This window comes from Triticum aestivum, chromosome 2B, assembly GCF_018294505.1.
Source record: "Triticum aestivum cultivar Chinese Spring chromosome 2B, IWGSC CS RefSeq v2.1, whole genome shotgun sequence".
Classification (NCBI taxonomy): Eukaryota; Viridiplantae; Streptophyta; class Magnoliopsida; order Poales; family Poaceae; genus Triticum; species Triticum aestivum.
In genome coordinates this window covers 240014225-240031063 of record NC_057798.1, presented here as the reverse complement: position 1 = coordinate 240031063, position 16839 = coordinate 240014225, and positions in this window count along the sequence as shown.

Here is a 16839-nt window from a genome sequence, read left to right as displayed (position 1 = left end):
TGATGCTAATTTTGAAAGGTTCTAGATGTTGCATGTGAAACTTGGTGTTGGTGCAGTTGTGTAATGGGGTAGCTGAGTGCTGAAGCTTTATCATGTTGTACTCTGATGTATTTCAATTATGAAATCCTGCTTCCTTAATATGGGAATGAAATATATTATGTGTTTAATATGAATGTCAATTAGATTAATAAATGGATTATTAATAATAGGGCAATTAGCCTGCTAATTGGTTTTTGCTATTGCAAACGGTTATTGAGAAAATACCATGGGCGATGACCTAAGGCAACGCACACAGTTTCTAGGAATAAACCGTGTTGGATCAGTGAGCAATCACACACGACAATCTCTTCAAAACTTTTTGCGTTAGGCCACCTTGCGCAAACGTTTACCGCATAACAGTTGTGTGTGATGGATAAACTTTGCCACATAGTTTCTTCTACGCACCATGTGTGATGCATTCAATAACGCAAATGATAAAATTATTAATATTGTGTGCGATGGGAAGTCCATCACAAATGATTTAACGGGAAAATTGTGTGTGATGTACCTACGAACGGAAACATTTTCCTTGCAGCGACTGTGTGGGATGTATATACGAACGGAGACTTTTCGCGGGGACTGACTGTGTGGGATGAACTTATGACCGAAAATGATTTCGCGGGGACTGACTGGAACGGAGACTACTCTACGTATAACCGTATTTGCTCGCTCGCCGGTCGCACACGACCTCATTTTGCCGAGCATGTGTGCCAGGAGGGCATATCCCCGATGGTTTATGGGTCATGTGGGAAGGACCCCTATCGCCCACACTCACTAGGTGACGGTTCCGAATGCCATCGCGGAAAGGGGTTAAAAACAGTTTGTGTAGCACCGACGCGTACCAGTGATAACAATAAACATATGGATCCAAATCAGCCCCTTACGGAATAGCGCATAAACTAGGGTTTAAGCTTATGTCACTCTAGCAACCCATCATCTAATAACTACTCAACAATGCATTCCCTTAGGCCCAAATAAGGTGAAGTGTCATGTAGTCGACGTTCACATAACACGACTAAGGGAATCAACAACATACATATAATCAAAATATCGAACGAATACCAAATTCACACGATTAATTATGACAAGACTTCTCCCATGTCCTAAAAAACAAAAGTAACTACTCACAAAACATATTCATCCTCAATATCATAGGGGTATTTAATAGCATAATAGATCTGAACATATGATCTTCCACAAAATAAACCAACTAACATCAACTACAAGATGTAATCACCACTACTAGCAACCCACAGGTACCTGAGGTTTTGATACAAAGACTGAACACAAGAGACTAGGGTTTGAGATGAGATGGTGTTGTTGAAGATGTTGATTAAGATTGTCCCTCCCATGATGAGAGGGTTGTTGGTGATGATGATGGCTTCAAATTCCCCCAATCACACAAAACTTACCGGAACTTTAAGAGATAGGTTAGTATGATAAAGACAAATCATCCACTTTGGTACTGTCGAATACAAGATTCTTTATTGATCCCACACAATGCTTACTGTACCTTATCATTTCTTCAATTTATATTGACGAATATAAGCCCAAGAAACTAGAAAACAAGCAGACTATGATTGAAAACAGAATCTGTCAAAAATAGAAAAGTGTGTAATGATCTGGACAACTACCACACTTCTGCTACTCCAAACATTATGAAAAAATAGGAAAACGTAGGGAATTTGTATATCTATCACCTGTAAAAAATTCAGATCATAATCGCGTTCCAGTGAATTTTTAAAATTCTTGGACTAAGCGCAAAAGTTTCTGTTTTTGCACAGAATCAAGTCAACTATCATCCACACTATCCCAAAGGCTTTACTTGGTACTTTATTGAAACAAAAGCTGTAAAAAATGATTATACTTATCATGTGAACACATAAAAACAGTAGAGGTAAATGTTGGGTTGTCTCCCAACAAGCGCTTTTCTTTAATGCCTTTTAGCTAGGCATGATGATTTCAATGATGCTCACACAAAAGTAAAGATTTGAAACATAACAATAGCATCATGAATCATAAGTTCCTCTCTCATAGTAATTTTTAGTAGCATCATGAATGGATTCATCAATATAGCTATCACATAAAGCATTCTTTTCATGATCCAAAAGCATAGAAAATTTATTACTCTCCATATAAGCAATTTTATTCTCATTCACAATAGTGGGAGTGTCATATGAAACTCGAATACTATAAATTGTTTCCACATTAAAAGAGTAATGTTTAGTAAAAGGTTATTTAAAATTATGACAATAATTATCACTACTTTTTATATCATAAGTATCATCACAATAATCATCATAAGTAGCAACTTTGTTCTCATCATAGTCAATTGAAACCTCTTCCGAAATAGTGGAATCATTACTAAATAAAGTCATGACCTATCCAAATCCACTTTTATCATTATAATAGGATTCAACACCCTCCAAAATAGTGGGATATATATTATCTAAGGTTGACACTCTTCCAAACCCACTTTCATAAATATTGCAATCATCATAAATAGGAGGCATGCAATCATCATAGCAAATTTGATCATTCAAAGTAGGGGGACTAAAAATATCATCTTCATTAAGCATAGCATCCCCAAGCTTGGGACAAACATTAATTTCAGCAAATAAATTCTCAAACATGACATTCTCATCAAACATATCATCCCTAAGCTTGTGGCTTGGCATATCATAAGCATAATCACTCTCATCATTAATAGTATGAATAGCACCAATGGTATAACAATTGCTATCATCATAATTTCCCAAGTTGGTGCCAAAAATATTTTCAAGATTATAAGAAGTATCATAATCTTCCCAATCATAATTATCACAACAAGTAATAGGCATAACAAAATCATCATCATCAGTGCTCTCGGACATTGTGCCATGAGACAAAGAAGCAATATCATCATCAAGTGCATCATCTTCCAGAGTTATTTTTGATTCCTTTTCATGAGGCACAACAATAATAGGATCAACATTATTTGGGAGAGGTACCTTTTTACCTCTATTCTTTCTTCTTTCCTTCTTCATCACCACATCATGTGTGGGTTTAATTAATTTTTTTGAGCTTCTTATTGATAAAATTGGTTGTATAGGGAGATCCTCCTCGTCACCTGTTTCATCATGAGAGACAATAGGAGGGAAAGTCGAAATATTTATCCTTTCATTAGTATTCCTTTCATATTATATTGGTTTTCCCATCTTTCTATAGTTGGCAATATAAGCATTCTCATTGCAATTTAGCATGCAAAACATATAGATATTTTTTAGATTAGTTTCAATGTCGTCTGTGAGAATGAATACTTCAAACCAACTATTTTTATGTGTCAATTCTTCACTCCGCAAAAATAGACAAAGCTCATTATAAAGTTCAAGGGTGATCAAGTTATTGCAATATTGGGACATGATTCGATCATGAAAAAGCATGCATTGGAAATTAAGGTGGCCAATTTTATTGCAACGTTCACAAGTAATAGGACAAGAGAACATAATTTTGTAACAAATTCATCTATCACTTTGAGCAAAAAATTGGTTCTATCATGTTTATGCTTCTTACAAAATCTATATTCCCTATAAGGCACCTCTTCAAAAAGTCTTTCCACTGCACAAACATTGACATGCTTATACAAAACATTTTTCTCATGACTAGTGCAATCATCATTAGCATTTTGGATATTTATAGAATTCATACTAACAACATTGCAATCATGCTCATCATTTATGCCAAACATTTTATTGAATTCTTCTTCTATCAATTGAGCACAATTTTCCGAGCCATCATTTCCAAGAAAGACATTATAAAGATGAACAATATGCGACCAGCTCAATTCCATTTTTCTGTAGTTTCTTTTTATAAACCAAACTAGTGATAATACAAGAAACTAGAAGATTCGATTGCAAGATCTAAAGATATACCTTCAAGCACTCACCTCCTTGGCAACGGCGCCAGAAAAGAGCTTGATGTCTACTACGCAACTTTATTCTTGTAGACTCGTGTTGGGCCTCCAAGCGCAGAGTTTTGTAGGACAGTAGAAATTTTCCCTCAAGTGGATGACCTAAGGTTTATCAATCTGTGGGATGCGTAGGATGAAGATGGTCTCTCTCAAACAACCCTATAATCAAATACAAGAAAAATCTCTTGTGTCCCCAACACACCCAATACAATGGAAAATTGTATAGGTGCACTAGTTAAGCGAAGAGATGGTGATAAGAGTGTAATATGGATGGTAGAAATATACTTTTATAATCTGAATAAATAAAAACAGCAAGGTAACAATTGATAAAAAGTGAGCACAAATAGTATTTCAATGCTTGAAAATGAGGCCTAGGGTCCGTACTTCCGCTAGTGCAATCTCTCAACAATGTTAATCTAATTGGATCATATAACCATCCCTCAAAGTGCGATGAAGAATCACTCCAAAGTTCTTATCTAGCGAGAACATAAGAAGAAATTGTTTGTAGCTATTCTTTCCGGTCGATCTATCCAAGAGTTCGTACTAAAATAACACCAAGTTATTCTTTTTGATCGATCTATCAAGAGTTTGTACTAAAATAACACTAAGTTATTTTTTACGATCGATCTATCAAGAGTTTGTACTAAAATAACACCAAAGCAAATTCAGATTCATAATACTCAATCCAACACAAAGAAACTCAAAGAGTGCCCCAAGATTTCTACCACAGAAACAAAAGACGAGAACGTGCATCAACCCCTATGCATAGATTACCCCAATGTCACCTCAGGAAACCGCGAGTTGAGTGCCAACACATATATCAAGTGAATCAATATAATAACCCATTGTCACCACGGGTATTCATATGCAATACATATATCAAGTGCTCTCAAATCCATAAAAGTATTCAGTCCGATAACAACGAAATCTCAAAGAGAAAACTCAATTCATCACACCAAGATAGAGAGGGAGAAACACCATATGATCCCACTATATTAACAAAGGCCCCGATACATCAAGATCATGCCATCTCAAGAACACGAGAGAGAGAGAGAGAGAGAGAGAGAGAGATTAAACACATATCTACTGGAACAAACCCTCAGCCCGAGGGTGGGCTACTCCCTCCTCATCATGGAGAACATAGGGATGATGAAGATGACCTCCGGTGATGATGGAGACCATAGGGATGATGAAGATGACCCCCGGGAATGATGGAGGCCATAGGGATGATGAAGTTTCGCTGCATTTGGACTCCGTTTGGTATTGATTTTCTGTGAAGTAAAAAACAAGCAAAAAAAACAGCAACTGGCATTGGGCACTAAGTCAATAGGTTTGTCCCAAACAATGATATAAAGTTGCTACAAAATGATTGTAAAACATCCAAGAATGATAATATAATAGCATGGAACAATAAAAAATTATAGATACGTTGGAGACGTATCAGCATCCCCAAGCTTAATTCCTGCTCGTCCTCGAGTAGGGAAATGATAAAAACAGAATTTTTGATGTGGAATGCTGCCTAACATGTTCATCACATATTCTTTTCTTTGGTAGCATGGACATTTGTAATTTTATATGGTTCAAAGCAATAGTCTTGTTTTGACATGAAGATTTCAATACTCAAGCATATCAACAAGAAACCATGTCTTCCAAAATATCAACAATAAAGAAAGTTATCCCTAGCCCATCATGCTCAGTCATTGATCCTTTCATGAAACACACTCGCATATTAGCTACATCCAATACTCAATTATGATCATAGTGTCCCTTAGTTGGTGCTTTATAAGAGAAAATGGAGACTCTAATAAAAATAAAAATTGCATAAAGTAAATAGATCGGCCCTTCGGAGAGGGAAGTAGGGATTTGTAGAGGTATTAGAGCTCAAAGCTTAAATTGAGAGATAAAAAAATTTGAGAGGCATACTTTTCCCATCAATGAAAACGATCGAGCAATTCCCAACACTTTGCATGCTAGATATATCATAGGAGGTTCCCAAACAGAAAATAAAGTTTATTCCTTTTTCCACCATTCTTTCACAATCCATGGCCAGCCGTATCCACGGGTGCTTTCCATACCAACACTTTCCAAGGAATTTATTATTTGATAACCTAAAGTAAATTTCTTTTTCATTTTGGGACTGGGCATCCCTATTACCGTCGTACTCTCCTGCAATTACAAGTGAATAAACACTCATCTTGAGAATAACATATCTAGCATGGAAAATATTAGCCACCCCCTGCCGCTTCATGAGCGGTACGGGCACACAAAAAGGAAATTTATTTTGAAAATTAGAGATGGTGTTGGAAATATGCCCTAGAGGCAATAATAAATTGGTTATTATCATATTTCCCTATTCATGATAATCGACTATTATCCATGCTAGAATTGTATTGGTCGGAAACTCAGATACATGTGTGGATACATAGACAACAACATGTCCCTAGTGAGCCTCTACTAGACTAGCTCATTGATCAAAGATGGATATGGTTTCCTAACCATGGACATGAGTTGTCATTTTATAACGGGATCACATCATTAGGAGAATGATGTGATGGACAAGACCCAAACTATAAACGTAGCATATGATCGTATCAAGTCTATTGCTATCATTTTCTGCATGTCAAGTATATATGTTCTTATGACCATGAGATCATGCAACTCACTAACACCGGAGGAATACCTTATGTCTACCAAACATCACAATGTAACTGCGTGACTATAAAGGTGCTCTACAGGTATCTCCGAGGGTGTCTGTTGAGTTGGCATGGATCAAGACTGGGATTTGTCACTCTGTATCACGGAGAGGTATCTCTGGGCCCTCTCGGTAATACATCATCACAAGAAGCTAGCAAGCAATGTGACTAAGGGGTTAGTCATGGGATCTTGTATTACGGAATGAGTAAAGAGACTTGCCGGTAACGAGATTGAACTAGGTATGGAGATACCGACGATCGAATCTCAGGCAAGTAACATACAGATAGACAAAGGGAACTACATACGGGATTAGCTGAATCCTTGACATCGAGGTTCAATCGATAAAGATCTTCGTAGAATATGTAGGAACCGATATGGGCATCCAGGTCCCGCTATTGTTTATTGACCGTAGAGGTGTCTCAGTCATATCTGCATAGTTCTCGAACCCGCGGGGTCTACACACTTAACGTTTGGTGACGATATAAGTATAGTTGAGTCATTATGGTGGTTACCGAAGGTTGTTCAGAGTCCCGGATGAGATCTCGGACATGACGAGGAACTCTAGAATGATACAGAGGTGAAGATTGATATATTGGACAAAGGGTATTGGAGTCCAGAAGTGTTCTGGGGGTACCAGGCGATGACCAGCATGACCGAAAGGGGTTTCGGGAGGTCCCGGCAACTGTTGGGGGCCTTATGGGCCAAAGGGGAGGGAGCACACCAGCCCACAAAGGGGTTGTGCGTCCCAAGCCCCTTTTCCCACATTTCTTGAAGAGGTGGGGCGCCTCCCTAGGGTTCCCTCCACTTGCCTTTGGGGCTAAGGCACCTAGGGGGAGGCGCCCAAACCCATCTAGTGTTTCCCCTTTCTTGGCCGCCACTCATAGATTTGATCTAGGGGCGCCCCCTCTCTCCTCCCTCCCCCCTATATATAGAGAGGTAGAGAGAGGGCATCCACATCCATATAGATCTATTCGTGCCACAGCGCTGCCCTTCATCTCCCTCATAGCCATCTTCTTCTCTGTAGTGCTTAGCGAAGCTCTGCTGAGATTTCTCCACCACAACCGCCATCATGCTGTCGTGCTGCCGGGGACTCGAGCTACTACTTCACCATCACTTGCTGGATCGAGGAGGTGAAGGCATCATCAAGCCATACGTGTGTTGAACGCGGAGGTGCCGTCCGTTTGGCACTAGATTAAGAGTTCGCGGGACGGATCGTGATTGGATCACGAAGATGTTCGACTACATCAACCGCATTTCTTAACGCTTCTGCTTAGCGATCTACAAGGGTATGTAGATCCAATCTCTCCTCTCGTATATGGTCATCTCCTAGATTGATCTTCGTGAGCATAGGAAAAATTTTGTTTCCCATGCAATGTTCCCCAATAGTGGCATCATGAGCTAGGTTTATGCGTAGATGACATCACGAGTAGAACACAAAGGAGTTCGTGGGAATTGATATTCAGATTGCTTCCTTCCTTGGTCCTTTCTTGATTCAGCGGTATTGTGGGATGAAGCGGCCCGGGCCAACTTTTTATGTCCACGTACATGAGACCGGTTCCATCGACAAACATGTGACTTTGTTGCATAAAGATGGCTGGCGGGTGTCTGTCTCTCCCACCTTAGTTGAATTGGATTTGACAAAGGCGTTCCTTGTAGAAGGTTAAATAGAAACTTGCATATCACCATTGTGGCTTTGTGTAGGTAAGAATCGTTCTTGCTAGATACCCATAGCAGCCACGTAAACATGCAACAACAATTAGAGGACGTCTAACTTGTTTTTGCAGGGTATGTTGTGATATTATATGGCCAAAGACATGATGAAATATATTTGATGTATGAGATGAACATGTTTGTAATAGTTTATATCCACTTGCATGTCGATGCATAAGGCAACCGGTAGGAGCCATAGGGTTGTCTTTAATTATTGTATGACCTGCGTGTCAATCATTAAGCGCTATGTAATGCTTTACTTTATCGCTAAGCGGTAGCAATAGTAGTAGAAGCATGGTTGGCGTGACAACCCCGATGGCGACACGATGATGGAAATCATGGTGTCATCCCGGTGACGATAGAGATAATGTTGGTGCTTTGGAGATGGAGATCAAAAGCACAAGTTGATGGACATATCATGTCACGTGTTGTTAATCCTTTTATGCATCTTATTTTGATTAGAACGACGGTGGCATTATAAGGTGATCCCTCACTAAAATTTCAAGATAAAATTGTGTTCTCCCCAAGTGTGCACCATTGCGAAAGTTCATCGTTTCAAAGCACCACATGATGATCGAGTGTGATAGACTCTATGTTCACATACAACAGGTGCAATCCAATTTTGCACATGCGGAACACTTGGGTTAAAATTGATGAGCCTAGCATGTACAGACATGGCCTCGGAACACAAGAGACCGAAAGGTTGAACATGAGTCATATAGTAGATATGATCAACATGGAGATGTTCAACATTGAAACCACCTCATATCACGTGATGATCAGACTTGGGTTGGTGAATTTGGATCATGTTACACTCGGATGACCAGAGGGATGTGAATTTGAGTGGGAGTTCTTAAGTAATATGGTTAATTGAACTCATTATCATGAACAATAGTCTGAAGTTGCCTTTGCAAATTTATGTTGTAGATCAATAGCCCGCACTGTAGCTCCCTATTTTTAATATGTTCCTAGAGAAAGACTAAGTTGAAAGATATTGTGAGCAATGATGCGGACTAGGTCTGTAATCTAAGGATTGTCCTTGCTGCTGCACATAAGGCTTATGTCCTACATGCACTGCTCGGTGTGCCAACCCCTCTAGCGTCATTTGTGGATGTTGTGAACGTCTGACAGACACGTTCTGATGACTACTTGATAGCTTAATGCGGCATGCTTTACGGCTTAGAATTGGGGATCTAAAGACATTTTTGAACGCCATGGAACATATGAGATGTTCCAAAAGCTTAAATTGGTATTTCAGGCTCATGCCCGTGTTGAGAAGTATGAGACCTCTGACAAGTTCTTTGCCTACAAGATGGAGGAGAATAGTCAGCCAGTGAGCATATGCTCAGAATGTCTGGGTGCTACAATCGCCGGAATCAAGTGGGAGTTAATCTTCCAGATAAGATAGTGATTGACAGAGTTCTCCAGACACTATCACCAAGCTACTAGAACTTTGTGATGAACTATAACATGCAAGGGATGGAGATGATCCTGGAGCTATTCGCGGTAGGCCGCGGAGGTAGAAATCAAGAAGGAGCATCAAGTGTTGATGGTTAACAAGACCACTGGTTTCAAGAAGGGCAAGGGCAAGAAGGGAAACTTCATGTATGGCAAGCCAGTTACCACTCTAGTGAAGAAACCCAAGGTTGAACCCAAACCCATGACTAAGTGCTTCTATTGTAAGGGGAACGTTCACTTGTAGCGGCACTGACCCAATAGACAAGAAGGCTAAATGTTATTGATGTATACCTTACTAGTACTCCTAGTAGCACCTAGGTATTAGATACCGGTTCGGTTGCTAATATTGGTAACTCGAAACAAAAGCTGCGGAATAAACGGGGACTAGCAAAGGGCGAGGTGACGATGTGTGTTGGAAGTGTTTTTCAAGGTTGATGTGATCACCATCGCATGCTCCCTCTACCTTAGAGATTAGTGTTGAACCTAGTTATTTGGTGTCTGCGTTGAGCATGAATATGATTAGATCGTGTTTATTGCAATATGGTTATTCATTTAAGAATAATGGTTATTCAGTTTACATGAATAATACATTCTCTGGTCATGCACCCAATGTGAATGGTTTATTGAATCTCGATCGTAGTGATACATATGTTCATAACATGATGCCAAAAGAAGTAGAGTTGATAATGATAGTACCACTTTCTTGTGGCACTGCCGCTTAGGTCATGTTGGTGTAAAACGCATGAAGAAACTCCACGCTAATGGACTTTTGGAGTCACTTGACACATGTGAACCATGCCTCATTGGCAAGATGACTAAAACCCCATTTTTCGGAATAATGGAACGGGCAAGTGACTTGTTGGAAATAATACATGCTGATGTGTGCGGTCCGATGAGTGTTGACGCGTGCGGTGGATATCATTATTCCCTCACCTTCATCGATGATTTGAGTAGATATGGGTATGTTTACTTAATGAAGCATAACTCTGAAATGTTTGAAAACTTCAAGCAATTTTAGAGTGAAGTTGAGAATTATCATAACAAGAAGATTAAATTCCTACGATCCGATTGAAGGGGAGAATATATGTGTTATGAGTTTGCTAATCACTTAAGACAATGTGGAACTGTTTCATAGTTGGCGCCACCTGGAACACCACAGTGTAATGGTGTGTCTGAACGTTGTAATCGTACCTTATTGGATATGGTGCGTTCTATGATGTCTCTTACCGGTCTACCACTATCGTTTAGGGGTTATGCATTAGAGACAACTACATTCACTTTAAATAGGGCACCATCTAAGAACATGGAGATGACACCGCATGAACTGTAGTTTGGCAAGAAACCTAAGTTGTCGTTTCTTAAGTGTTAGAAGGGTTAGAGAGGTATTAGTGGAATAGTTGTTATATTGCTTGAGCCTCATGGGCATATATAGGAGAGTACAATGATCAACTTGGAGTATAAGTGTGTCAGAAAAAAGCCCAGTCTATCTCATCTTTCCTAATAATCAATATACTCAACCCGCAATCACAATGGTAGCGACGCAGACGGTGAGACTGGAGAAGAATCTGAAGGCAAGACGACGGAACACCCCCCACAGTCGCAACGGTCGATGCATCGCGAAGTCGTGGCTGGAGTGGCAACCGACGAGGTTGCTCAAGCAAGGTGGTAGCCCTTTGTGCCGGTTGTCAAGGTAGCCGAGAGCGTAGGGTGGTGGAGCCGTGGTCGACGTAGCCGTGTGAAGAATGCCGTGGTCGATGTCGAGTCGGGGTAGCCGGTGTCGAGGAAGTCGCCGTGAAGCCGTAGGCAAAAGGAGGCGCCGAGTTAGTCATGGGCGCAATGGTGTCAAAGTAGTGGTGCACCAGGAAGTAGATCATGTTGACGACGCATCACGCCGGGTTTGCCAAGCCCAGGAACACATCATGGACGAAGGCACGCATCAGTGTTGCCAGCACCGAGCATGCATAGATGGGCGAAGACGAAGTTGACTAAATGCCGCACCAGGCTTGCCAGGCCCAGGGACACGTCGTGGATGAGGGCACGCATCGGTGTTGCCAGCACCGCGCATGCATAGACTGGGACCTGCACGAGCTGTACGCCATGTCGGAGAAGTCGTAGAGGCCAACAGAGAAGGACTCGACGATGGTTGCGGCACCAATCAGCGCGGGGCCGATGTCTCCTGCGGTTGTTGGAGTAGACGAAGTGGTCGGGGTAGATGACGATGACGCTAGCGACAGGCTGGTGCTGGACGAAGACGAACGGGGTGGAGTGGCGGCTACGGCGGCTACGGGGGTAGCGGCGGCGACGGCCGAAGAAGAGTGGCAAGGTGGCCGGATGGCAGTGGCGGCAGCTAGGTTAGGAGCGCGGAGGTGATGCTCGATGTAGGCGAGGAACTCGACAACGTGACGAAAACCAGCGCGGATGGCGGTGTTCCCACGCCGAAGAAGATGGCGCGGCGCATACCATGGGAGGTCGACGTGCGCATGACAGTGGAGTGGACCTCGGACCGCGGCGCTACGGCCCGAAGGGGCGACGCAGCATCGGCGGGCAGGTCAGGGCGACGACGGCAAGACCTTGGGGTGGCGGCGGGGACCGCGGGCCGCGACGCTGCGGCCCGAAGGGGCGACGAAACAGCGATTCACAAGTCAGTGCAGCCGTGGGGACGGCCTTAGGACGGCGGCATGGACCGAGTGCCACGCTCGCTACGGCCCGACGGGGCGATGCAGTGGCGTCGCGAGGGTCGGTGCAGCCACGTGACGGCCTGGAGCGGACAGCCTCGGGGCGGCGGTGGACCGCGGGACGTGACACTACGGCCTGAAGGGGCGACGCAGCAGTGAAGCGGGTCGGTGCAGCCAGGAGAAGAACCACGGGGCGGCGGCGCTGCGGTCCGAAGGGATAACACAACGGCAACCCATTGCTCAATCGATGACATGTACTTGATGACAATCTTCAAAGAATCATGTGGAAGCATGCACATGCGGTTGATCAGGCCGGAAGTGCAACAAAAGCCAGAGAATGGCAGCAGACCACGCAACCTGGCCGGTACCACGGGCTAGCCTCCGAGTACAGGAGCGGCCTCGTCCAGCTCACTTGGCTGCATCATGCGATGCAGGGAGTCTGATTGGACACATATAGTACGTGAGCAGCCCTGGTGCAAGCGGTCTTGCAAGCCCCCACGCTCAAGTGGGCAACCACGCTCGCGCATGGCGCGTGAGGGAGTCAAGCGAATGACTACCCAAGCAGCTCATGTACCAGCGCCAGGGTGCCATGTGGCAATTGATCCAGCCAGAGACGTTGAAGATGTCGATGAAGTAGATGCGTGTTGTAGACAACGGACAGTGAGGGGCGACGCAAATTGATCTTAGATCAGAAAACCAAAAAGGAAATGCCGATCAAGATGACCGGCGGGAGAGAGAAAAATCCAGAGCAAGGGCTCGGGAAAAAGACTCTCTAGGGCAGTCGGTCAACATGACCGGCGGATGAACCCTAGGTACGGGCAGCGCGGCGCCCGGTGGCGATCATGGAGGCCGACAACCCTGGGGGCGGCGTGCCGGTGCGGAAGCGGCGGCGGCTAGGGTTTAGAACCCGGAAACTGATACCATGTTAGAAGGCATAGAGAGGTATTAGTGGAATAGTTGTTATATTGCTTGAGCCTCATGGGCATATATGTAGGAGTACAATGATCAACTTGGAGTACAAGACAAGCTGGAAGAAATCCTAGTCTATCTCATCTTTCCTAATAATCAATATACTCAACATTAAGGTTTGGGGCTGCGATGCTTATGTCAAAAGGCTTCAGCTGGAAAAGCTCGAACCCAAGGCGGACAAATGCATCTTCATATGATACCCAAAATGAGACGGTTGGGTATACCTTCTATCTCAGACCCGAAGGCAAAGTGTTTGTCGCTCAGAACGGGCCCTTTCTCGAGAAAGAGTTTCTGTTGAAAGAATTGAGTGGGAGGAAGATAGAACTTGATGAAGTTGTTGAACCTTTACTTCAACCAGAGAGTAGTGTAGCACCGAAAGATGTTTTTGTGGCACATACATCAGTTGAAGAGGAAGCTAATGATGATGATCATGAAGCTTCGGATCAAGTTACTATCAAACCTCGTAGGTCGATGAGGGTACGTACAGCTCCTGAGTGGTGCGGTAACCCTATCTTAGAGGTCATGTTGTTGGACAACGATGAACCTATGAGCTATGCAGAAGCGATGGCCCAGATTCCGACAAATGGTTAGAGGCCATGAAATCCGAGATAGGATCCATGTATGAGAACAAGGTGTGGACTTTGGTGGACTTGCCCGATGATTGGCAAGCCATTGAGAATAAATGGATCTTCAAGGAAAACACGGACGCGGACGGTAATGTCACCGTCTATAAAGCTCGACTTGTGGCAAAGGGGTTTTTCACAAGTTCAAGGAGTTGACTACGATGAGACGTTCTCACCCGTAGCAATGCTTAAGTCCGTCGGAATCATGGGTGCAATTGCTACATTTTCCGATTATGAAATCTGGCAGATGGATGTCAAAACAACGTTCTTTAACGGTTTCCTTAGGAAGAGGTGTATATGATGCAACCGGAAGGTTTTGTCGATCCAGAGAATGCGGACAAGTGTGCAAACTCTAGTGATCCATCTATGGACTGGTTCAAGCATCTCGGAGTTGGAATCTTCACTCTGATGAGTTGATCAAAGCGTTTGGGTTTATACAAAGTTTGGAAGAAACTTGTATTTACAAGAAAGTGAGTGGGAGCACTACAACATTTTTGATAAGTATATGTGGATGGCATATTGTTGACCGTAAATGATGTAGAATTTCTGGAAAGCATAAAGGGTTGTTTGAAAGGAGTTTTTCAAAGGAAGACCTAGGTAAAGCTGATTACATATTGGGCAATAAGAGCTATAAGGATAGATGAAGACACCTGAAAAGACTTTCACACAGCACATACCTTGACAAGATTTTGAAGGAGTTCAAAATGGATTAGTGAAAGAAGGAGTTCCTGCCTAAGTTGTAAGGTGTGAAGTTGAGTAAGACTCAAAGCTCGACCATGGTAGAAGAAATAGAAAGGACGAAGGTCGTCCCCTATGCCCTAGCCATAGGCTCTATACGGTATGCCATGATGTACCGCACCTGATGTGTGCCTTGCCACGTGTCTGGCAAGGGGGTACAAGAGTGATCCAGGAGTGGATCACTGGACAATGGTCAAAATTATCCTTGGAGGAATAAGGAAATGTTTCTCGGTTATGGAGGTGATAAAGAGTTCTGCGTAAAGGGTTACATCGATGCAAGATTTAGCACCTATCTGGATAACTCTGAGTAACAAACCGGATACATATAGTGGAGCAACCATTTGGAATGGCTCCAAGTAGAGCGTGGTAGCAAAATCTACAATATGACATAGAGATTTGCAAAGTACATGTGGATCTGAATGTTCCAGACCCATTGACTAAAACCTCGCTCACAAGCATAACATGATCAAACCCCAGAACTCATTGAGTGTTAATCACATGATGATACGAACTAGATTATTAACTCTAGTAACCTCTTTGGGTGTTAGTCACATGGCGATGTGAACTATGAGTGTTAATCACATGGCGATGTGAACTAGATTATTGACTCTAGTTCAAGTGGGAGACTATTAGAAATATTCCCTAGAGGCAATAATAAATTGGCTATTATCATAATTCCCTGTTCATGATAATCGTTTGTTATCCATGCTAGAATTGTATTGATCGGAAACTCAGATACATGTGTGGATACATGATACGTCCATTTTGCATCATGTTTTCCTACTGTTATTTATGTTGTTTTATTATATAATAATGCATTCGAAGTAATTCTAATGCCTTTTCTCTCATAATATGCAAGGTATACACAAAGGGGGAGAATTCTGGCAGCTGGAAATCTCGACCTGAAAAAGCTACGTCAGGCTACCTATTTTGCACAACTCCAAATGAGCTGAAACTTTACGAGGAATTTTTATGGAATATTTGAGGAATATTGGAGAAAATAAGAACCAGAGGGGGCCCACCAGGTGGGCACAACCCACCTGGGCGCGCCAGGGAGCCGAGGCGCACCCCGGTGGGTTGTGCTCACCCAGGCCAACCTCCGGTGCCCCTCTTCCGGTATATAAGTCATTTTGACCTAGAAAAAATAAGGAGAGGACTTTCTGGACGAGGCGCCGCCGTCTCGAGGCAGAACTTGGGCAGGAGCACTTTTGCCCTCCGGCGGAGCGATTCTGCCGGGGGAACTTCCCTCTCGGAGGGGGTAATCATCATCATCATCATCACCAATAACTCTCCCATCTTGGGGAGGGCTACATCCATAAACATCTTCAACAACACCAACTCCTCTCAAACCCTAGTTCATCTCTTGTGTTCAATCTTTGTACCAGAACTATAGATTGGTGCTTGTGGTTGAGTAGTAGTGTTGATTACATCTTGTAGTTGATTACTATATGGTTTATTTGGTGGAAGATTATATGTTCAAATCCATTATGACATTTAATACTTGATATTTGTTCGATATTTTTATGATATGTATGTTGTGATTCTCTTTATGGTGTCATGTGAACATCGACTACATGACACTTCACCATATTTGGGCCTAAGGGAATGCATTGTGGAGTAGTTATTAGATGATGGGTTGTGAGAGTGACAGAAGCTTAAACCCTAGTTTATGCGCTATTCAGCAAGGGACCAATTGGATCCAAAAGTTTAATGCTATGGTTAGAATTTATTCTTAATACTTTTCTTGTAGTTACGGATGCTTGCGAGAGGGTTAATCATAAGTAGGAGGTTTGTTCAAGTAAGAGCAGCACCTAATCATTGGTCCACCCACATACCAAATTATCAAAGTAGCGAACACGAAGTAAGCCAACATGATGAAAGTGACTAGATGAAATTCCCGTGTACCCTCAAGAACACTTTGCTTATCATAAGAGACCATTTTGGCATGTCCTTTGCCTCAAAAGGATTGGGCTACCTTTCTGCA